Consider the following 24,743-nt stretch of genomic DNA (forward strand, 5'->3'; position numbering starts at 1 on the left):
CCTGCCCCCCCGTTCATGCTGTAGCAGCAGCCAGGGGAAAAAAAGCTATTCCTTGCTATTGCTTAGATTTCTGAAAAGTTTCCAATGACTCAATGGTGTACAAACACAGCTCTCTACCAATGTCACAAGCTAAATAAGACCAACAGCAGCCAGCATTCAGAATCAGTCAGATGAAACACTAGTAGCTTTAGTTTAGCTTTTCACTGTTTAGATTCTACACTGTTAGTAGCAATACAATCCTGCTTAACAATTGCTTTTTGTGAGCATATTAAAGGTTACAATTAAAGGCAACAATACATTGTTATACTATGTATTGTTTTGTGCTGTATTCTCTGTTTTATTGAATTTGTATGTATCCATTTTACTACATTTTTTTAAAACAAAGAAACAATCAAGGTTACAATTCCGTGCATGTTTAGGTGGCAGTAAACCCTACTGAACTCAAATGGCATTTACTCCTAAGCAAGCATGCATAGACTGGACCAAAAGAGATTTAGCTACAATAAAGTGTTGGACTTTCCTTTGGGCGGATGAGAAAGGAAAGCAAGACAGAACATCCTATACATTGTTTTCGGTACTGCCAACATATCTTTGATTTTGAGGGTTTGGGGAAATGATGAAGCCACCCCACCGAGCCCACGCAGATTTATTCGCAACCTAGCAGAGACACAGCAAAGCAGACGACAGCTATATTTAAATGAGAAGAGAAAAGATGAGAAGAAAGGAAAGGGAGGCCTTGATTAGCTCGGAGAAAAGGCTTTCGCCCGGACTAGGCCCGACTTCTAGCGATTAGGCCCTGAATGGGTTACCCATAGCAACCGCAGCTCAGAAGAAGTAGGGAGGGTAAGGGGGGGAGGGGAAAGAAATTTCAAACACGTGACACATCACGCGCTTGTCATCAACGACGCGCTAATCCGTTTGCCCAATCCCAAGATTTGCTTTCCCCCCTCCCATCGGGTCCCTCCTCCTTGCGCCCGCGCGCTCCGAGGAAAAGCAACGTTCCTTTAATCGCGTCGCACGCGCGCTCGCGTCACTCCGGTGTCTGCGGCTGCTCCTCCTCCCTGTTCACCCCTCCTCCCCCTCTTACGTCCCACCCTATATCGTTGCTGTGCCGGCAGCCAATGAGACGGAGTGTCTCATTGGGCCAATGGGGAAGCTCGGCTCTGGTGGCGAGAGCAACAGCGGCGGTGGCCGTGGAGGCTGGGGCTGTGTGTGTGGGAAGGGAGGAAACGGCGCTGGCTGGGCGAGAGAGCGAGCGAACGAGGCAGGCACCGCGGCGGACGAGGAAGGCACCGCTGGCGAATCGGCGCTCGGGACAGCGAGGAGGCAGCGAGAGCCGCCGGGAAGGCGGGTGGGCCATGGAGCGGGCGAGCCGGAGGAGGCGACGCCGGCACTCGTAAAGGCCCGCTGCCCCCTGGGCGAGCGAACGAGCGAGCGAGGCAGGCGGGCGGCCGGGCGAGAGGCCTCACGCACTCGCCCTCACGGGCCTCGGGCCTCAACGGCGCACAGGCAAGGGAAAGAGGCGGCGGCGGCGGCGCAGGGAACCACGCGCTCCGGGTAAGGAAGGCTCCGCACCTCAGTGAGGGCTCTCGGCGGGGGCGAAGGGCCTGCCCGGCTTGGCGGCGCGAAGTCCACGGAGGCCCCGCGCGGGGTAGAAGCGGGTGTTGAAAAGGTGCCGAATGACGGGGGTGCGGGCGGGGCGAAGGAGTGCTAGGATGGTGCCTGACCCGGGTTTGCGGAGCGACATACGTTGCATGCGTGAGGGGCGCCCTGGAGGGAGCTGCTGCCGCCACCCCCGAGAAACTGATGAGGCCTACGGTGAAAACGAGGGGGAAAGGGTAATATTGGCCACGTGTGTGTATTTGTGTGTGTCGAGTATGTGGGGGGCGGGGGGAGGGTTGGAAGAGGTATTTAGTTAAAACGAAGTGGTGGGGTTTTGCGGGGGATTAAAAAGAAAAGAGAGGCCTATTTGTATATGAGGAAAGGGCGTTGAGATTACATTGTAGGGCACGTTGGTACGTTCTCTTCTATTTTGGTGAGAAGGAACATTTTGTTTTATTTCCATAAGCATTTGTGGTAAAAGTGGTGGCCAACGAGCATTGGGGTGTGTGGGATTTTAAAGCCCTTCAATCTCATCCTCTGGTAGATAGACTAGTGTCTTCCCACATTTCTAATTGCCTCTTTGGGGGTGCAGGTTCTAATCTGTATTGGTGGTTGTAGGTACAGGTTCTAATCTGTATTACTGGTTGTAGGTACAGATCTGTTGTACAGGTTGAGGTAACTACAGGACTATGTTGTATGTCACAAAAAGTGAAAGGAAGTGGGCAGAATGTGTTGGTGTTCATAAAGAAGCTGACGAGCTGGTGTGTGTGTGTGTGTGTGTAGTAATGGTACCTGGAAAGGAAGGTTGAGGGTTGCTAAAGACAGTCAAGGGTTGAGTCTCTAGAGTTTGACTGGGATGTGATGGGTATGGGAGATTGGGCACGCAGCAGAAATGTGGAGATGGAGTATATTGCATAGATGCTTTGTAGTTGGAAACCAGCTGCTGAAACAGGGAGGTGTGGAGCGCTGGTGCTGCAGAGGCAGATGGTGCAGGATTGAGTGGGGGTGGGGATGGGGTGAGGTCAGAGTCTGGTAAAACTCACAGCAGAAAGGAGTGGAAGTTATGGAGTTGAAAGCCTAAGGTACTAGCAAAATGTCTAGGAGGAGGGATGTTATTTGTTGGAATAGATTCAGTGAAGATTACGCTTGCTATGGTAATTTCCTTTTCCCATTTCATCATCTTTCAGTCGGTGTTAGCTCTGTGTATATGTGTAAAAGAAGAGCTCTTATTCTGCCTTTTCTTGTTTCTTTTTCTTAGTTTCTTCTGTGGATTGTCTTCCTTTCTCTTAAAACAAGAAATACAAAGCAGCTGCATGTCTCCAAACAGAATTTAGGATCCTTCTCACTCCTCCTGTCTCTTAAGAAAGAGGATTGATTACATGTTTAGAAAGGCAAATCGTCCCCCCCCCTTCTCCAAGAAGCTTGGATGAGCTGAGCCCTCCAATGCCCTCTGCCCTTTTCCCAGAGAAAGCAGCTGTCTTGTGAGGGATGTGTGCATGTGGATTGAAAATCAGTCTGTTCATTGAGACACAAGGGCTGGTGTGTTCACATCGGCTCCTGCTCATTAAAGTTGTGGCTCTGTTTTGATATTCAGTTGCAGGAAGGAACTTGTCCCCTCCCCCTCAGTTTGTACACAGATCTCCCTTGTCACCAGGAACCTGGCCTTATAGATTAAGAGTGAGCAGATCAGTCACTGTCTTTTAAAGCCAAATGCATCTCAGGGGATAATTCTAGAAACTGAATGGGGGACAAAATAGCTAAGGCAAAGAATGTAGTAAAATTAGGTAACATATTTTTTTGTTTGAACACTTCGTAGTTTTAATTCACAGATGATCAACTGTAATGGACGATGGTAATTTTGCTTCTTAGTTTTTCCAGCTCACAGTATTTCTGTTTTTTTCCCCAACATGGCCATTCCATTATCAGTTCCATTTCCTGGGTAAAACGCCCTCAGAAAACAAACAGAGGTGTTGATTTCAGAATGGATTTTAAGCTTTTGTTGCAGACGTTTCTTCTAGTTAAGAAGGGAGCTTAAATCTGTGATTTAAAAAAAAAATGACTCCCAGAGTTGTAGTGAAAGGGAATTCCCAGAGTAAAATGTCAATATCTGAGGCACTTTTAATGGGCAACAGTGGGTATCAGTAGACGGCATGGTGTAGGGAGTGCTGAACTCTGATCTTAGGAAGCAGGGTTCAAATCCCCACTTATCCATGAAGCTCATAGGGTGATATTGGGCCAGTCATTATCTGTCAGACCAACCAACCTCATAGAGTTGTTGTTGTGAGGATGAAATGGAGAGGGGGAGAAGTGTGTATGCCACTTTGAGCTCCTTGGAGAAAATGTGGGGTATAAATATAAATATCAAAACAGTAGTTGAAAAATAAGTGAATTATTTGAACTGAGAAGTTTGTATATTGTATACTAGATAGAAAAGGAGCCTAAAATGTGTTTTGTTTTGTAGTCAGAAAGTATGCATTTCTCCCTCCCCCCCCCCTCTCTCTCTCTCCCCAAGTCTACTGGAATTGGATTTCCACATACAAATATGTTGTTAAACCTTAGGAATATCACAGAGGTAGAGTTACCTGGTAACAAGGATAGAATCATACAGGCAGCCTCCATAGTTCACACATGGTTTTCTCATGCTTCTCTTTGCCCTTTTATAATTAACTGCCTAAGCTGGTTGAACAGGACAAGTTATTGAGGATGTTCTTGAGACTCCTGTCAGTCTAACATTAAAGCACCAGTAGCTCTTCAGGACTGGAAGTGTGGATGAGAGTGTTTCATGCGCAGTTGCCATAGATGGGCAGCATAATGGTTCCCGTATGCACAGCTCTGGTCTCATAGCAGAGGCAGATAAATCTGGTCTGCATTTGAAGACACAATTCTTTTTCACCAGAGAATTATGTTAGTAACACACTGCAAGTGATAACATGGCCTGTCCTTCCCCCACACTAATGTGTACAATACAAAATAATGATTTGGTGGCTCATGCAGCAAATGTTATTTCCCTCTGCTCAAGTACTATATACAAGGAATTGATAAGGCTAGCCTGTGCACATCTAGGCCTTCTCCCAAGATTGAACTGGGTAATATATTTTACATCAGTTTGGGCAAGGCAAGGACAATGTGCTAGTTAACTGTTTCGGGCTAGGAGGGAAGGAATTGTCTTAGTAGGAAAGCTTTAGAAGAGCTGCAGCTCTGTCCCCATTGTATTTTGCATATATCTGGTTGCATGAATTACTTGAAAGCATTGTTACAATTTGTTCAATATTGCGACCTTTATAGTTAGTGCAATTTGATTATATTCCACTGTTCTAATATTGAGATCATATAGGTCCTTGAAGAATATTTGGTTCACAAGCATAGGCTTCTTTTTCATTCCGCTGTTATACTACTCTGAGTATTGTCTGGCTTTATTTATGCTATATCAATTAGGGAAGTCTTTTAACGAAATAAAAACCTTCAATTCTTGCTTTACATTTAGCTTAAAGTAAAATGAAAATATAATATTTTTATTTGCTTGAAAATACTTACCTTATTAAGATATAACAATAATACAAGCTTTAAAAATTGATGAAATATTAAGTACTTTATTTTTTGCTGTTCAAATAATAGAATGAGTATGTTGTTTTAAGCTTCTCTGCTTTGATATTGTTTCAGGCTTCTGTTGAGCTAAGCAGGCAGATCTTATGCTAGCTTGAGTGGTTAGCTGTGCTTAGTCAAGCTGTACTGTAAAAGCAGTATTACTTTTTTTCACTAAACCAAAATTTATATAACTTCTGTTTGTTTGATCCATATAATTCTAATGTAGTTCATGCAAATAAGGTGCAAATATTTCAGGGATTGGCTTTGAGTTTGCTCATTTCCTGTTCTAAGTGTGGTTTGTAAACATTGGGTTAAAATATGATATTTTTGGTGCTGTTATAGGTAAACATACTGATTTTTAGCAATAGGATTCTTAAGTGGGAAAGGCAGCAGTGAGAGGAAACATATCAAGAAGCAATTGCATGTGTTAATGTTCAGACTACAGGGATGTATATGGTATGAGTGGTTATAGTTACTGAGCTGGGAGTGAAATCGAAATGCCTGCATTGTTCTTTTATTTATACTTTACATCTGCAAAATAGAATGCCTATTCTCTTGGTTTTTTAAAATTCATTTTTTGTGGGAGAGATTTTCTGTACTTCAGTGAATCATAAATGTCTTTAGGAATTTGGTAAACCTTGCTGTTGGTGGAGACACTGATGGCAGGAAGAATATTTTCCTAAATTGAATGATATTTGTAAATGTCTGTTTTCTAGAATTCTTTGTAGATTTGAATTTAATGAATCAGGAGTATTTGCGAAGTGTGTTAGAATGTTCTGAATATTGCAACACTTTTTTAGTAATTACTTCAAGGGCAACCTTTTCTATGTATCCATATATACACACACACAGGTGGCAGCCATTTTGAGTGGGAGTTCCATTCCTGGCCCCTGCGTGTGCATTGGCAGAGCACGCATAACCCTGTTCCACCCCCATTCTGCCCTATTCCAAAAGGACCCACGTGCTGGTAGTTGTGTGTCGATTGGGCACGCACAAAATGGTCACTGCCTATAGTAGTCAAATGTACTGATCCTTGAGTCAGAACATTTAATCTGACTTGTACTTTGCTGCTAGACTGTATGGGGGACCGTAATTGATTCAGCTTTTGGGAAAAGTATGTTTTGAATCCCAGATGGCATCATTTTCCTTATGATTGTTAGTGTTGGGTTTTAAAGGCATTCCCTGTTGTTTCCGTATGAAGTCCAATAAGCCAAGTTAAATAAATCAGTTTGAATCAATGGGAAGAGTGGGGTCATTTATAGTGTTAGAGATGCATAGGATACTACAGGAAAGAAGGATAGGCAAGACAGGAATACATTGTAGTGGAGAGAAGCAGAAAGCTGTAGAAACATTGTAAGTGACTTGCTGATTGATTAGTCATTGTAAGTGACTAAGGTGAATGTGGAATTGTGTGTTAATTAATAAGCAATTGGAGACCCATGCATCATATCTGCCCTCCTATGTGTGTTGCCTGGTTCCCTAGATGGTGAAAGAGGTTTGGAAAACATGATGTGAGTGACAAGAGAACTTGGAAGACATCACTTTAAGGATTGTGGGATGAAGGTTATTTCTTTTTATTAGATTTATATCCTGCATTTCCTCCTAAGGGATCTCAGGGCAATAGGGGCATCCCCTTACTTCTCAGAGTGGCTGTCCAGGAAAATTGGTTTCTTGCTTAATATGGATGGAGTGGCCAGAGTTCCAGTGCTGCGATGGAACTCAATAAAAGTCTGTTGACAAACTGGGTTTATTCCTCAGAGTACATGGGTGATGAGCAGCAGTGAGTGTGGTTTGCTTTGACAATTGATTAAATATAACATTAACATTTATTGTTAAATACTTCAGAATTATTATGTATTTGTAAAGTAACCTAAGGTCCCAGCCACAAATACTAACTTCAGAATAAATGTCAAAATTGATTTGTAGTTGAATTTGAGTATATGCGTAGAAATTTGACCTTTAATTGATTTTATTCTCAAAGTCAGAAGTATTTACATTCACTGTTGCCAACTCACTGTGGCTAGTGTTGGCATGCTGTCTACCAAGCAAATGGTGCAGCCTGACATACTGTAAATGTTTAGTTGGAAGTCAGTCCCAGTGTGCTGAATGGGGTTTCTCCCTAATAAGTGTGCGTGGGATTGCAGCTCTCTGGATCTGATGAGTTTGCTTGAGGGTAAATGGAAAGTGTCCAACACAAAGTATCTTAAGATCTACTTTGCAGTGAGCTGTTAAAGATGGATTCAGTAAGTTTCCCTTCAATAGAGCTGCTTTCTTAGTTGTCCTGTGTGTATTAATTTTCTTCAGATGAGTTACAAATGAAAAGGATTGCCTCATAAATAATGGTGTTTTTTGTTATATTAATGTAGATACTTCACACATACAATAACGTGTTTTAATTCTGCATGTAGTTGTCCCAGAGGTAGGCAAAGAGTAACAAATGTTTCCCAGAGTGGAAAAAAGGTGTTCCAGAAGCTTGTTTTGTCAGTTCGTCGTTCTCCGTTTTTTGGCTGTGCTTTCAAATAAATTGACGACTTTGTAAATATGCTGATGGGGCTTGCTATCTTAGAGGATAACACTGAAACTCAAATAGCCAGGCCAGACTTGACCACCTATCCTTTTTATAAATCTATGGGACATGATATCCAGGTCTCTTCTGTTCTGAAGCTTTTGTTGTGATCTTTGGTTAAACAAACCTAATCATTGTTCAAAAACTGAAAGGCTTACATTGCATATCTTACATGACACCTTGATTATATTTAAGCTGCATTGTAGAGTTATGAAATACCATTTTGGGGAGGCTACAGTTGCTGTTATGAATAGTTTTATCTCCTTTTCAATTCCCCCTTTCATTATCTAAAACCAAGTTTTAGGTATGAAAAATAGCCTCCATGACAAACTTTTCAACTTCAGCAGTAGCTAAATCTGTCAGATTTCCTAGCAAACTGCAATATCTTTTTAGTTCACTATGTGAACCAAGTATGTTCTATTCAACACAATTTGTGTGAGCATAGATCAGTTGGGATATCATCATTCACTGTCCCATAGACATACAGTGAGTATTAGGGAGCAAGAGCTGAGAGAGAACTTTGGTAACAGTATTTTCTCCCCATTGCCTTCCCAGGTCACGTTTGCAGTTGCTTTTATGCAGTGATGTGAGGCACACACACGACTGTCTGCTTTGTCCCTGCCATCTGGATAAATGCAACATTCCAGTTTGCTGCACTGCCCTTGGCATTTAGGCTCTGAATTATTTATCCTCAAGGAGTCTGTAGGCAGTCTCTTTGCGTCTTTAAAGAAAGTCGAGAAGGGTCTGTTGGTTAAAACTAGTATTCAGCCTGCTTTATATACAGAAAATTTAAAGCGTAGATTCTTCTCTATTGCTTTAATAATGCAAGATTTTATAAAATCACATATTGTATTTAAAAAGCTGTCTGGTTAATGCTTTTGATCTCAATTCACTGTCACAGGCAGGGTTTTTATCTTGGTTGCTATCAGATATTTCATGTAAAAAAATTCCAACTTTTGATATGCTTCTGGTAAAAATATGACATTTTTTAGAAGTGTGGACTGTAATGTTAGCATGTGGAAGAAGCTACCAGGCAATATTTGTATATATTTATGCAATAGAGAAAGGAACTCTGAATTGTGGAGTAGATTGCCAGGGTGGGTGGATGACCATAGCTAACTAATGTCACTCCTTCTCAACCTCTGTGCAGCTGGCCTGTATATAGGAAATAGATTTTTTAAAAAAAAATAAAAAAATGTGTGTGGGGGCAGCAGCATGCCACTGTTAAAATCCAGTCATGAGGTGTACAGTGTGTGCTAACTGGAGTTCACACTGGAAAAATGGAGGACACTCAACATTTCAGAGGATGTTCCAGAATTGATCAAGTGGAGATGGACTAAAAATTAGTTTTGAGCATCTCATACTTTTAAAATGTTTGAAGGCCAATGGTTTTTTGTTCTAGAAATTTGTAAATTATTGAGTGACTAGCTTTACTAAAGATTAATCATTAAAAGGATTGGTATGTTGACCCCTTTCCCTAAATTTAAATCAGAGTTTATTTGCATCTCTGGTGTCTCCTGTAGTTATTCAAAATGACAACCCATTCTGGACCGTCTCCCAGTCATAGGATTAGTATATTGATGGTGGGCAGAAGAGGGAAGGTCTCTGGGTGATTTGGAGTAGATCATTAAGCCTTACCAGCTCCAATTAAAATAAATATCATGATAGTTTACGTCAAGTTGCCTATATATTTTTACTGAATGCAAACATTCCCCCTTCCTTCTTAAGCCCACTGCATTTAATGTTAGAAAGTGATTAAAAGACAAAAAAGTAAGAGGAGAAAATGAGACAAAAAGAGGGGAAAACAATCATAAGTAAAAGGAAAAAAGAAGAATACAGTATATATATATATATATATATATATATATATATATATATATATATATATATATATATAAAGTGACTTACTATTTCAACATGTGTGATGAGCCATACCATGAATTGTATTTTAATTCTACATATAGTAGTTCCAAAAATCATGCCAGGTGGGTTGAAATTTAGTTTCTTTCAATGTTTTAGTGTATATATATGATCCTTTACTGAGCTGTCAGCTTAAAGTGATCATGTGTCCATCTATCAATATTGGGTGCAGTGCATGTTTTAAAAATGTTTCTGGGAACTGACTGCCTTGAGTTTGCTATAGGATTTTACCTAAGGATTGTTGTATGTTAGACTTAAAGGAAATGTAATTGGAAACAGCCTTCCCATGGTGTCTGCCCTGACTGAGACATAGAGAACTACATACCCCATGAATTGTTATTGCACTGTCTGTACAAACTTGGCATGGGAATTGTTCACCATGGAGAGCTAACATGCTGCAGGGCGCTGGATGAATTTGAGAGACCTGAATTCAAATCCCTGTTGAGCCTTGAAGTAACTGGGGCCAGTCCTCTCTGTTTAATCCAGTGTTAGAAATCAGCCAGGTGCTAGGCATGTTTTGCAATTGGCACAGGTCCAACTGCAACCACAAAATGCCAGGTTGGTTTCTGGGGAAAACAAAATGTAATTTAGAGAAGGATCTGAAATATTTTCCTTGAAACTTGAATTTGTTTTATTTTGAATTGTTTTATTTGATGTTTTAATGTGTTGTAAACCACTTTGATTTGTTCTTTAAAATATAAAGTGGTATAGAAATGAAAACAACAGCAACAAACTTCATTGGGGGGGCATTCCATTGTGGTGACTGTAACCTAGGTTTAAGGTGCCATTGGGTATTAGATTATATTTCTGAGTTTCTAACACTGGTAAACTAATTAACAGGATTGTTGTGAGGATCAAATGCACTGACATAATATACTGCACCTTAAGCTTCTTGGAGGAAGGCAGGAATGCAATTGAGATTAAACCAGTGGTATCACTGTGGTTAAGTATAACTATTATTCCAGTTGTAAACTACTACTTCTTTTTTGCTTTCTGAAACAATTAGTGCTTGCTAGAAATAAGCAAATGATCCCTAATTTCAGACAATGCCGGCAGTTAGATGCACATTTGGTGGAGGCCAGGTGATTGTATGCTATTGCCTATTGTCCTCCTTCCTCAATCCAGAGGAATTCCTGGAGCATTTGTGCTTCTGTAGTTAATTTGTAGGCTCCTTCATATTCCAAGGCTTCCAGTTTGACCTCCAAAGCACCTAGAAAGAGGTAATGACACGTTAAAGCAAGATTTTATGGGTGGCCACTGCATTGCACTGATGCTATTGCTGACATTGAGCTTTGTTTTTTCATGCCAAAGCCCTAATAATATATAATCCAATGATTTAAAAGATAAGACCAATGTATATGTACATGCATTTAGCTCTCTTTTCTTGTATTTATTTTTAGTTAAGACAGAGCATTAATTTCAGAAGAGCTATTTTTGATAGATTGGTGATTGCTTGTTTCAGAATTTGATACGTGAATCGTTATGGGATTTCAACTGAAAAAATGTCCTTCCCACTGTGTCACAACAGTGCTATTTATTCAGCCTGAGCCCCCCCCCCACTCTGGAGTTATTTGACATCTGAGTATTGGCTGTAGTCCTAAAACATACTTTTAAGGCAGGCAACAGTGGTCTGTAAATATGGTTGTGTAATTTAAAGATTTTGTTTTGCTTGGGTTTCTGCTGTGGCATAGTACAAATGTCCTATATCTGTATATAGTATTGGGTAGCTGATTCTATTGATCTACTGTACTATAATTGCCCTAGCCCTCTGTCTCTGAGTGGCAGGGGTCTGGATAACTTCCCAGGCAAAGTTTCTCCTACAGAGCCTTTCTATTAATGTACAAAAGGACAACTTAGGCTTTACATACCTTTCATCTTCTTGATCTGCCCTCTTTTTGCATCGGTGTCCTTATGACACTGTACTGTTTTGGGACTAAAAGTGAGTACTGTGAGTACTGTGACTGGGTGTCATCTTGACACTGGCACAATGCCAACCGTGGCCTCTGACCACTTGGGCAACAGAGCAGCTCATCACATGATCAGATGCTTAAGAGTATTTATTTTTGTGTAGTCAGTCTAGCAACCTGTTGGCGTATCTAGTATTCTGTTGCCATATCTCCTTACCAACCTGGTTTAGTATGACTTTTTATTTGCTCTGCAAAGAAAAGCAGGGTGTAGCTTAAAACATATAATTTTTTTTTTTTAAACTTCACTCTTATCAAACTGGAGCAAAAAAAAAAATCACACAAAGAAACACATAATTTGTTGACTATTGCTCTGGCATGGCAGTTTTAACAATGTTGGAAGCATGTGTGCATGCTATTTTGTATCAGTTGTGCTCACTATGTTACATCGGGCAGATAATGAGCTTGCTGACCGGAAGGTCGGTGTTTTGAATCTGCGTAATGGGGTGAGCTCCCATTGCTCTCTCCCAGCTCCTGCCATCCTAGCAGTTTGAAAGCATACCAACGTGAGTAGAAAAATAGATGCTGATGCAGCGGGAATGTAAATGGCGTTTCCGTGTGCTCTGGCACTCTTCTTGGTGTCCCATTGTGCCACAAGCGGTTTAGTCATGCTAGCCACATGACCCTGAAAGCTGTCCATAGACAAACGTCAGGTCCCACGGCCGGAAGCGAGATGAGGGCTCTGGAGGCTAGTACTTGGGAGAAAGCTGGTGGAGCAAATCTGTAACACGCATTGTATAATGTAAGCTGTTCTTTTAAGAGTGTACTATACTACAGAACTCCTCTAAACACCTTATATTTACTCATTCAATTATTTGCATCAAATTGTGCTTCATATATTTAGATACTGAAGGTACCTATCTAATCTCTGCTCCCCAATCAAGTATATTGCAATAACTATGTTTAAACATTAAGCTTCGTGGAAAATAATATGCTTCTGGTGCTATCCAGTGAACAGCTTTATAAACAGGGTAGGGCAGGGTAGCCCTATGTAACTTTTCCAGTATAAGAAAGGGTTACAGTTCTGGTGAGTTATGTACAGTGGTGGTGGACAGGGCAGGGGAATAAATATCAGGAACCTTGTAGATTCAAGGCACTGTTAGTTTCCAGGACATGAAGTGCCTTAATATTCTCTCTCCTTACAATGCTCCTCAAAATGGTTGAACTATTTGTAGTTAGCAATGTGAGAGTGAAATCTGTAATGCATAAAGTAAAAAACTGAATGTTTGAATATTGACAGTTTCATGTGGAATACAGTACAAGCTATGGTTTTGGGTCCCCCCCCTAAATCTTTCTATAAGCTATTTGTGGTAACATACAAGAAAAAACAACAACTTTACCCAGATATAAGTACTGTAGCTAGAAAAATCCCAGCTTGTTAAAATTCTACAAATTACATGTCCATTTAAGTTGTGGAAGTTCTGAACCAATGTTTGCAATGATTAATGAGCTGGAGTAGGGCTAATAAAATGAAGCTTAATCCAGATAATGTGGAGGTACTGTTTGTTGATGGGTGTTTTCTGACCAGAAAGTTGGTGTTCATCCTGTTCTGGATAGGATTATGCTTTTCTCTTAAGGATCATGTTTGCATTCTTAAGGGTACATGCACCATTCACCAATGTAGACAGGTTTGCCAGCTGTGGCCTGTTTCGGATGGAGAATGTGAATGCAGCATCCAAGATCTAGTAACATACTGTTTAGACTAGAGTAATGTGTTGTGCATGGGAATGCCCTTTGAAAACTATTCAGAAAAATAAGTCAGTGAGAAGTACTGAAACTAGATTGCTGACTGGCCCTGGGTATTTGGAGTACCAGTATTTATTACTAGTTTTTAAAGCAGCCACACTGATTCTCGGGCCATTTCTGGACATGATTCAAAATGATGGCATTTATATTTTTTAATTCTGTGGTTTTAGGACTCAGTGTAGTTTACAGATTATGCTCTCACACAAAACTGTCTCAGTGTTTAGATTCTTTACTGAGTCCTTCTGCCTTTGGAGATGAAGTCCAAGATAAAATGTCTATGGTGGTGATTACCTCTGGTTTACTCTGTTTTAATGTGAATTTAGTTCTTTTTGAAATATTTTTATGAGTGTATGTTTTATTTGGTTCAATTTTTTTGGGTAAATTGCTCTGGGAGAATTTTGAAATTTATGAGCAGGGTAAATATAAACAAATATAGGGGGGCCACTAGGTGGCGCATCGGAAGATGGCTGACAATAACATCTCTCCGACCCACACGAGGTAATTTGGAGGCTATGATGGGGGTAATTAGCCTCCTTAACCCCCCCCCAAGGATTGTGGGGGGACGGCCCTTGCCTGCTGTGCCCTATACCACCCCCAAATTTGTGGGGGTGGGGGCACTAGGCACAAAGCCCTCCTGTGGGATTCCGGCACTCCCAGACGCCGTCCCTGATTCGCGCTGCTAGTTGCAAGCATCTTCAAAAGAAACAGTTTGGACGAGATAAATTGCACATGCTTCAAGGAAAAAGGGGAGTAAAGACTGCTGACAGAAGAGTTCTCTGATAACAAGACAAGAATAAAATATGAGAAGATACGTCAAGATACGGTATGACTGAGGGGGGAGGGGAAAAAAAACCTGCCTTCCTTTTTCTTATGTGATTTAACAAGAATCCCCTCCCCTAATGAGTCAGAAACTAAGGACTTAAGCTGTGGATTTAAGGCGGTGTGGAGATAAAGTTTCGAACCAAAGCAATGTTTCAAGATGAAGCTGGAAAGCTAAGAGTTTTGGAATGACGCAGTTAAAAATGCTGTCGCCATTTTGGGAGGCATTGTTGGAGCTCTTGGGTCTGGGAGGAGAAAGAGAGAAATAGAGTTGTTTACATATCATGGATCAACTTCTCGGTGGGACTTAAGAGCGACAAATGCCAAATTTATGATGGAAAGAGCGATGTTATCTACGAAGGAGATATATGGAAACCATCTGGACTTAGTGGAGGAACGGGAAATCCACACAGGATTATTATTTTGCTTATCGGCTTAAGGAGACTAACAGAAGAGATCGTAAAGGAAAAATAGAAATTATATGAACAAGATATGATGTGGAAACACCAAGATAAGACTGGATAGAATTATGAATTTTGTTTGGACTGATTGGAACTGATTTGGACATTAACGCAGTAATAAGAAGATGATCTGAATCCCCCTTTGGATCTTGAAGTATGGGTTCCCCCAACAAAATTTAAAAATTTGGCTTTGTAATTTGGAATTTATGTGATGTGATTTAATTTGATGTGATTGGCCAGTTAATAAAAAATATTTTTTTAAAAAAATAAATATAAACAAATAATTAGAAACTGTTATGCTCACATTTACTTGTTGCTGATCTCAGCAAAATGGTTGATGAGTAGTTTGAATAAATGACCTTCCTATAGGTTTCTGCCTGTCTGACTTGTCAGTGTAATTGACATACCTGGTCTGCTGTTGTTATTATTTTTCCTTTGTGGAATTCTTGATTATTTAAACAGGCACTAACTACCCTGTAAGCAGGAGACATTCAAAGTGCAAGTCCTTAAACAATGAAAACAATGTCTTGTTCCAGCCAATTCCAGAATTCTCAGTATCTTAATATATAATTCAAAGCCATATGTTCTCCTAGGAAGCAAGTTACAAACCTATTCACCAGCCATTGTCTACAGAAGTGAAAACTGCAGTCTTAGAATATCCAAATGCCAAATTTTAAATTGCCATATTTTTTTTAAAAAAGCAACAACTTGGTGTATTGCAGGTGTAAATGGTTTTGTTTTCTTTATTTTTGTTACTTTAAGGGTGTTTGCACCAAATGGAGGCAAACAACTGTGGTAAATAAGTCTTCGCAATTATTGTAGTTAATTATTATTTTTCACTGACATTGTACATTGGGGCATTTCATCAAAAGCTGTACTGCAAATGTTCCTGCATTTTGCATGTATTGTCATGGAGTGTAATTTTCGCTTAACTGTAGTTTGCTTTTATATATTTTTCCCCTGGTTGTCATGGAAACTCAGTCCAGTGTTGCACTGGCTGCTAACAAGTGCTAGGTTACGTTGCCTTTTATAATGGAGCTGTGTTAGTCATGCTGCAGTTTTTCAGCGATGGAACCCCGTTTGGAGATGTACTTCATAAAATTATAACATGATTGCAGCATTTTGAGCAGCTCTCAGAATGTAAATATTGGATATTTTATGAACAGTTTCTTTTGTTACAAGAGTTGGGTGCCTAAACTGGCTGTTGGAATCTTCATAGCATCTTTTCATGATAGGGTTTGAAATCTTCTATATTATATTCATAATATCAAATAGCTTGATTAGTAGTATTTTCTTCCTGTGTCATTGGAGCTCTGGTGGAAGATGTTAATGTTGTGAAATACAGAAAAGATTTTGCATTCATGTGTTTTATAAGATACCTTTAAAAACGATACCTTAAAAAGTACTCACGGTAAATTAACAATTGCTTTATCTATTGGATCATAGTTTCATCCTTAAAAGCACTACTGTTTGTTCTTATGTGGAGAATGTATTACCCTGTTGGTGGTTTAGGTATTGCTGTTAGAGGGAAATTCATTCTTCCTTGTGTTCATATAACTTCCTTAGTTTTTTGTTTAAAAAAAACAGTGTCAAACTTGGAATATATTTAACTTTAGGGCCATTGAGGTGGTTTTTTTTTTTTTTTGAGCAATGGAGTTCTTATGCAAAATAAATCAAACTGAAAACTGCATGTTCTTTTAGAGTGACAGAACAGATCTTGTCTTCGCTTGCTAGTACAGAAGGGCAAATCATGGCCCACAGTACTAAATCAAAGCACAAAATACAGGCAGGCAAATTGTTCTGCGTGATGGGCCACTTTGTAGAATGTGGGTTGCTTCATATTGTGACTCTTCATATGTGTTGTTGTGATGCAAGACCATTAGTAATGGGTGAGGCCTGTAGATCATGGGTAGGCAAACTAAGGCCCGGGGGCCGGATTCAGCCCAGTCGCCTTCTAAATCTGGCTCGCAGACAGTCCGGGAATCAGTGTGTTTTTACATGAGTAGAATGTGTCCTTATATTTAAAAAGCATCTCTGGGTTATTTGTGGGGCATAGGAATTCATTCATTCCCCCCCCAAAAATATAGCCCCCCCCCCGAGGTCTGAGGGACAGTGGACTGGCCCCCTGCTGAAAAGGTTTGCTGACCCCTGCTGTAGATGGTTTTCAGCCTTTCAGCTAGCGTAAGAAAGACCAAGAGCCCAAGTAACTTAATACCTTTGGTACTCAAAATTGATTTAGTTCTTGAGGATATTTTATAGGCTCAGAGAATAAGATATTGAAAAATAGCACAAATATTGCACAAATCTGTTAATAAAAACTGCCTTCATGTATTCAAGTTTGTCTGCTTAGTCATGTGAGCTGGAAACTTTTTTTAAAAAAGCAAAGATTTCAGGGATTTTTCATGAAGCTGTGGGCTGCACAAATATCTCAGCATGTGGTTTGTGGGCCTTACATTGCTTGCTGATGGAGCACAGTCTGTTCTAATTCAACATTTTCTTTTAGCCTTAGACATGATCTAAGATGAGCAAAGGACAGCTTGTGTAATTCTCCAGAACTGTAAATGTACACAATACAAGAAAGCTATGTATAGAAAAAAGCAGTTCAATCCTGCCTAAATCATGTGAACCTGGACTCTAAAATCTCCTTTCAGGTTATGCTTAGTGGTAAGATTTGCTCTTTGCAAGTTCCACCTCAGCTAATTGTTAAGGAAATTTTCAAAGTGCATTGCATAGTTTTTAGGAAAGAACAAGTATATTATGTACCTTAGGTGTGTGTGGTTATAACAAACTAAAACAAGTTGTGTTTGTCTTTAATTTCGAGCATCTGTTTTGTTTCCATTTTTTATATTAAAAGGAAAGAGGATGGTATTTAGGATTGGGATAGTAGAAATTAAAAAAAAATCATTGCATGAATAGCTTTCTTGATTGTCATGTGCTTCATGTTATTGTGTAGACTTCCAAAATCATGTTATTTTTCTTGCTGAAAAATAGTCTGAACAGATAAAGGTAGGGTCCAGCAAGTATCTTCTGTGTATCCAAGTATTTCCACATGCATTCATTGGGAATACTCTGGGTCCCCCAATTTGAATGTGGCTGATTCATTGTGTTGGAAGCTATTACAAAGCATTTCCCTAAATTTCTGGTGTGCTTATTTGATTGACTACAGGCTGCAGTGAAAAAGGGGAGGCCTCTGTATTGCAAAAATGGGTAGGAGCATAGAGCAATATTTTCACACCTCTTTGCATCCTGCACATTAGCAGTAAGCCTCAATTGTGGAAATGGTGGGGGGGGGGAACAAGAAAGTCAGAAATCTGAGTTTCATTCTGAAGGGACTGTGTTCATGAAGAAGCCTGTTCATGTGTGGAGCTGAACATGAAATGTATGAGTGTAAGGCTGATACCAACTACTGTAGGATATGGGGAAGTAAGTATTATCTGCATTTTTAAGGCAGAGCCTTTAACACTGGGTTGGCGAAATGTGACCTTCTAGATGTTGCTGGGAGGAAAAAAAACCCGTCATCACTGACTTGACCATCCTAGTTGGGGCTGATGGAGATAGGAGTCTGACAACATCTGGAGGGCCACAGGTTCCCCACCTCCACTTTAACTAATGGTTAAAACAAGCCAGATATAAATGGGTTTTTGCAGCTTTTTTGTGTAAAGAAATAAGATTATTATTTATTTATAGCATTTTATACTGCTCATTAGCAATAGGATTTTAGGTCAATGTACAGTTTTTAAACCATAAAATACACAAATACTGCATAAACATAGAATCAAAGATAATGTAAAACAACAGTAGTGCCCAAGGTTTAAAAAGGGCTCTGACATGTTTGCTTTTCTGAGTCCCTTTTAGACCTTGGGCACTGCTGAAAAGCTTTAGAAAATAAAAGCCTCACAAAATAAAAAGGGTATTTACCTGGTGCTTAAAAATACTCAACACAGGCACCAGTTGAGGGCATTCCACAACCAGGACACCTCCACTGAAAATGCTTTACACAGAGCAATTGTTTACCCCACCTCATTTGGCAGGGGCATTAATGTATTGGTGTCCAGTATTGTGAGCCAAGGATACCCATGTAAAACCAAAACAAATGGCTATTGTAAAGTGATATATCTCTTATTGGTCTAAATATATCACTTGCTAAAGTGATACCTTATGTACCACTGAGGTAGATTAGATGCTATCTTAATTTGTATTGCATTGTCAGGGTCAGCTCAGCAGAGATACACCAAGAAAATGTTAATTTTTACTAGCTGGCTTTAGACGAATAACTGCTAGCTTCTAAGTATTTGATGTATAGGCTTGTAGGGATGTGAAGAACTGAAAGGGGTAGACAATGCATATATTGTCAAAAACATTCTCTGAGCTCCTTAAATCAGGATTCATACTCTTTAGGTACTTAGCTTCTTTCAGTTTTCTCTTTACATGCATATATCAACATGAATAAATGTAAGTATGCTTACCCATAAAGTTCAGAGGCAGCCTTTTGAGCTTGATCAAAGATAATCGAGTGTTCAGAAGTTGGATGGAGAGTGGGGGAAGCAAGTTCCAGTTTTCAGGATTTTTTTTTTTGAGAAAGCTAGAATTGTATTAAACAAATACTACTTTCCATACATGTTTTCAGTCTTCTTTTAGGGATTGACACACTGTGGTTCAGCCTGCCTTCTAGTAATTTAATGAAAAATGTCATAATTATCAGATAGAGAAGTTACCTGTAGTATCTTAGACAAATCTAATAATTGAATAATTTTAGTTTAAATTGGGGGTGGCTAACCGGCAGATGTTTATGAACTACAATTCTGATCACCCCCAGAATCTGTGGTTAATTGTCAGGGGTGATAGGATTATATTCCTGTGGAAGGGAGACTAAAAATGAACAACAAAGGTGGGCTCTGTAAGATATTTACTCTGCAAAGTAAAGTAAACACCTAGGTGTTTCCTTGCGCTGCTCTGGTTCACCAGAAGCGGTTTAGTCATGCTGGCCACATGACCCAGAAGCTGTCTGTGGACAAACGCCGGCTCCCTCGCCTATAGCGTGCAACCCCAGAGTCATTTGCGACTGAACCTAACGGTCAGGGGTACCTTTACCTTTATCACCTAGGGTTGGTTTTTTTTTTTTGAAGATCTTGTTGCGCTTTCTACATGTTTTGTTTATTTAAGATACTTGTTTTGACTGTTTATATTTATTTGTTTATATTGAGATTAATCAAATAATCTTATCCTTGATGGCAGCTGGTGATTTTTTGTTTCTTTTGATTTTTAAAAGATTACTATTATTATTTTTCTTATATTAGCAGACAACCTTTTTTAGAATTATAGGAGTTATAGTGCAGCAGTGTCTAGGGAACCAGGTTTGCCACCCCTGCATTTAATGGCATGCTTCTCAGTAACAGTTGCATGCCCGTCTAGTCTGTAAACTCTCCCTCTTATCCAGGGTACCCCACTCAGAATTTTTTTTTTTTAAGCTGCCAGTAGTTCTTTTTAGCTGAATACAACTCCTGTATTAGAGTAACAGACTATTCAGTTGGTCAGCAGGCTGAAATGAGTCATCTTGAGGGACCTGGTTTTGGCTAGAATTTTGCTAAAACAACCACAAAACACTGTTTACATCTGACAAGAACTTGTTTCTAATAAAAGGAAATTACACGCAATTTCATATACAATATAGGTTTGTTTTAGGTTTCCAGACAAAAAGGGAGGTAAAGCCCTATTTACAGTGTACTATAAATCCAGCACATTTATGTGCTGCAAATGTGGCTGGAATAGTCCAATATCCCATCAACTGTGGTGTTGGTGACATCTCGCTTTCTGTTAGCTTCTGTTATACTAGAAGTAGGGATTGGCACAAGGGTTTCAGATGGCTGGGGCATTAATTTTTCAGTAGCATGAGCCTATTTACTTAGGATTCCCTAATCATTTATTGCTAATAGTATATAAAGGACTGTGCCTGTGCAAGAAAAGCTGTCAGTCTGTTTGAAACCAAAACCTGGCCTCTAAGATATTCTGTGCTATAGCTGCAGTTTTCCTTTTCATTTGAAGTTCAGTATTTTTCAGGGTGCTGCTTGGATGTCAGCAATGCAAAATCTCAGAATTAAGAATTGGAGGAACAACACCAGAAATATATCAGTGTGAGCAGACCAGGGTGGAAAATAATGAATACACATAAGTGCTTGGTACTAATCAGTGGATGAAATACACTGTGATTGTTGGGTGCACACACTAATGCAGGCTTCCTTAACCTCGGCCCTACGGATGTTTTTGGCCTACAACTCCCATGATCCCTAGGTAGCAGGACCATTGGTCAGGGATGGTGGGAATTGTGGTCTCAAAACATCTGGAGGGCCGAGGTTGAGGAAGCCTGCACTAACATAAATGAAAATAAACTTCTTGAGTTGTGGCATTTTTAAAAAAAGATCAACATTGTTCTGCAACAATTTGTTCTTTAAAAGGAATAAGGTAGAATTTTCAGATGGACCAGTGTTTTTGCCAAATAGAACCTCTATGAAGGCTTCCATGTACATTTCACTGAAAGATTATAAGAGTATCAGTTGTTATAAAGATAATTTTCAGAAGTGTTAGATTCTCCCCCCCCCCCCAATTTTTGACACATTCTAAGATTATACTTCTGTTCAACATAAAATGCATGTTGCTTGCTTTCTCTTTCCTAACTTCTGGAATAGACATCTGAATTAGCTTCTTAGACACTAAGTACCCAACTAAAATATTTATTTATTACACTGCTATCCCACCTTTCCTTCAAGAGGGTCATACATAGTTCTCCATCTTCCCATTTTACCACAACAATCCTGTGAGGTATGCTAGGCTGAGAAGTAGTGACTGGGCCAAGGTCACGCAGTAAGCTTCATGGCTGAATGGGAATTTAAACCCTGGTTTCTCAGGTCCCAATCCAATCCTCTAACTACTGTAGTATAGTGACTGGAGTGTTGAACCTGAACTGGGAAATGAGGATTAAAATTCTTCAACGATGAAGCACTGTAGATTGCTTCAGGCCATATTTCTGTCTAAACTGCTTAGCAGGATTGTGAGGATAAAATGGGATAACCTTTTGAACTTCTTGGAGGCATGGCAAGATACAAATACGATAATCAAGGATGCAGGATACTAATATTTTCTACATTATTATTATTTTTATTATTATTACCACCACCACCCCACCCACCCATCTGGGTTTCCCCAGCCACTCTGGGCAGTTTACAGCATACAAAGTTTGCAAGCTTCTACAGTCTTTCCCATAAAAATAGGCCCAATAAAATGTATCACTTTACTTGCTTTGTTTCTTCTTTGTATTACATGCAGCTTCCATTCTGTTTAGCATTGCAAAAGATCCCTATGGCAGAAATAGAAGTGTAACATGAGAGAGGCATTATGCTTTGTCTTTTTTTTTTAAGTGCTCTCTTGAAAACTAATCAGTCCTCCTTTGCTTTTCATTTCAACACTCCCTCCCCATCTGTTCTTTACTTTTACCTAGTTCCCTGGAAGTCCATGTACCACCTGCCTCCTAAATTTGCCCTTCTTTTCCAGTTACTTGTCTCCAGACTATATGCTTCTTTTTCATGTTGTTCCTCCTTTTTGATGTTCATGGTTATGTGTTTAAGATTGCTAGTCTGGCTTCACTCTTCTAGCTGACATAGGTGCTATGCACATAAATATTAAAATGTGTTTTCAGGTCATTGTATTAAACTAAAACCAGTTCTGGCTCTGATGTGTGGTTAACTCCATTGCTTAGGAGCATCATGTTAACAGAGCAGGAAATCCTTTGGGTTTTTCTCAGTACAGAAGGCTTGGTACTGCCATAAAAGGAGGGGTTGTTTGTTTTGTTTTTTGGTATATGAAGGGTTCCTTTCCAAAGAAAGAATAGTCAGCCTTGCCTTCATGATTAAATAAGTAGCTAATATTTATGTACATGAAATCTTAAGTAGCAATGCATACATTTCATTTTTTAGTTCAGCCCCTGGAGTTCTTATATGACTTAATTTTAGCAAACATTGGTGGTTGACTAAGCTGGGATACTAGTATTAAAGACTGCTCACCATCTGCTTCAGCATTTTTGAACATGTCAGAGGTTCTCTCCAAATGGAATGTTCTGTACTTGACTAGGCCTCCTGCTGTCTGGATTGGTTTGTCATGCATTGTAGCACACTGGTTCATTTTCCTAGTTCAGTTCTGGCTTTTATTGTTATATTTGAAGTTATTTTTATATGTCTATATAGAGGTATCGCTATAAAGCAGGCCTGTCCAACTGGTTGATCGCAATCTACTGGTCGATCACGGGCTTTCCCTGGTCGATCCTAAAAAAAACCCCTCAACAACTGTGGTCTCTCCCCTTAAAAAAAAACCGCTTAACAACTTTGTTGAAGCCTCCCTCAAAGAAGCTCAACAACTCTGGTCAATCAATGGGAAGATCACTGCCAGTTTATTTATAGTGGGAGTAGATCACAGTCTCTTGGAAGGTGGACACCCCTGCTATAAAATATTGCTATATATTCAGGTATTGTGGCACAGTTTTTAAAATCCACAATTAAAAGACAGCTCATCCTTTACAAGACCAAAGAGCGTTTTTGGCCGGCCTGGTATGGAGATAGTATAATCCTCTCCTTTTGAATGAGTTAGTACTCTTCAAAGTGCTCTACAACTTATATTTTCACAATGACGCTGTAATGCTAGTTTGTAATTGAGGCTAATTTTTTAAAGGCCAATGTTCAATGACCACTCAGATATAGGTCTCTGAAGCCCTAGCCTAACACTCCTATTACTCAATACCCCACAACCTCCAAAAGAGGTTTATGCATAGGGCCAGGCGTGCTAAGCTTCAGCTGTAGAACTGCATCATGCATCTGGCTACAGTTTGATGATGATTGTTGCATTACTTTGCTCAAATTTAAATAGCCTTGCCACCTTTTGTTTTTCTACTAGAGATTGGTGATTTTTATTGTAGTTGCCTAGAGCTGTCTTTTATAGGTTAGCCTTGACTTCTTTTACTTAAGAACAGCTGGCTTCACTGCAATTATGAGTCACAGTTTGCTTGTTCTGGAATGATAATAGCAAGCACCAGATATCTTATTCTTATGGTAGTGTTAGCTATAAAAAAATATGAAGGTGATACTTAAAAAGGAAGGATATATTTTATTGGTGAATATTAGCTTTGCTAATGTTTATGTAAATGCTAGCATGGGATAGTTATATGATACAATTGCCAGTAAATTTCACGAGCTCTTACCTGTATGGTACTTACAGCATATTGTTATTACTTTTGTATTTAAACCAGGACAAGAAGTAAATAGTTTGATTTTAAAGTAGTATTTTTTTTCTGAGGGAGCAAACCTGTGCTACTCTCTTTCTTTGTGAATGTATTCTTTCTATTCTCTTGTCTTGAAAAAAATTCAGTTTCTAAGAGTAACCAGAATGATTAGTAAATAAGTTATGTAATTATGTGAATCCCAGGTTATCTTGATCAAGTAGGTCTCTATAAGTGTAAGTGCAAATTCAATGGCTAAGATTCCACCCCTCCCCAAAACCTACCAAAGACCAGATATCTTTTCTTCTCATTTTATTCTGGCTTTCTGAAAAGATTTTGTCAAATTTTATTTCAATATTTTCTATGTATGTGACTCTGAAAATAGATTATTTTTTAAGAGGGCTGAAAGGAAAATCCCAGTTGCACAAGTAGGACATCACAGTGCTATCACCCAGTGGACTGTTGAAGTAGCAAAGCACATTGGGAATAGAATTCAACAAGATATTTTTATGAGGTGTAATAATTTTAGCATGCTTTTCCCCCCTGAAGCTTGCATTGTGAGTCTTTATATTTATGTAAGATAATTTTTGTTTGTCTTTCAGAATACAGAGCTTCTTTGGAGACATCTCTTTGTTGGATTTTATCCATGTCCTGCTAACCACTACTTTCAGCTATGGAATCGGTAACTATTTTATTGCTTCCCCCGCCCCAAGCACCCCCCCTTCAGTGGAATACCTTTTGTAATAGCGAATACAAAAACAGAATATGACTATGAATCGTGATAGTGATTTTTCATTTATTATTCTTAAAATGTAAATATT

The 24,743-nt window shown here is 39.5% G+C and overlaps 1 protein-coding gene across 4 annotated transcripts in view; it reads left to right on the forward strand.

Moving 5' to 3' along the window:
• Nucleotides 1–989: 989 nt before the first annotated feature.
• The window catches only part of ANKRD11 (ankyrin repeat domain containing 11), a 193,178-nt gene continuing 169,424 nt past the window's right edge, over nt 990–24,743 (forward strand). For 2 of the 4 annotated variants that reach the window (XM_083626179.1, XM_083626182.1), the window contains exons 1-2: nt 1,134–1,557; nt 24,525–24,604. The gene's annotated coding sequence lies outside the window, so the exon portion shown is untranslated. Of the gene's footprint in view, nt 1,558–16,516; nt 18,835–20,833; nt 20,872–21,013; nt 24,605–24,743 lie in introns of those variants that run through there. The other 2 variants (XM_083626180.1, XM_083626181.1) reach the window with 2 other exon arrangements.

Source organism: Podarcis filfolensis (assembly GCF_964270895.1).
Source record: "Podarcis filfolensis genome assembly, chromosome: 8".
Lineage (NCBI taxonomy): Eukaryota > Metazoa > Chordata > Lepidosauria > Squamata > Lacertidae > Podarcis > Podarcis filfolensis.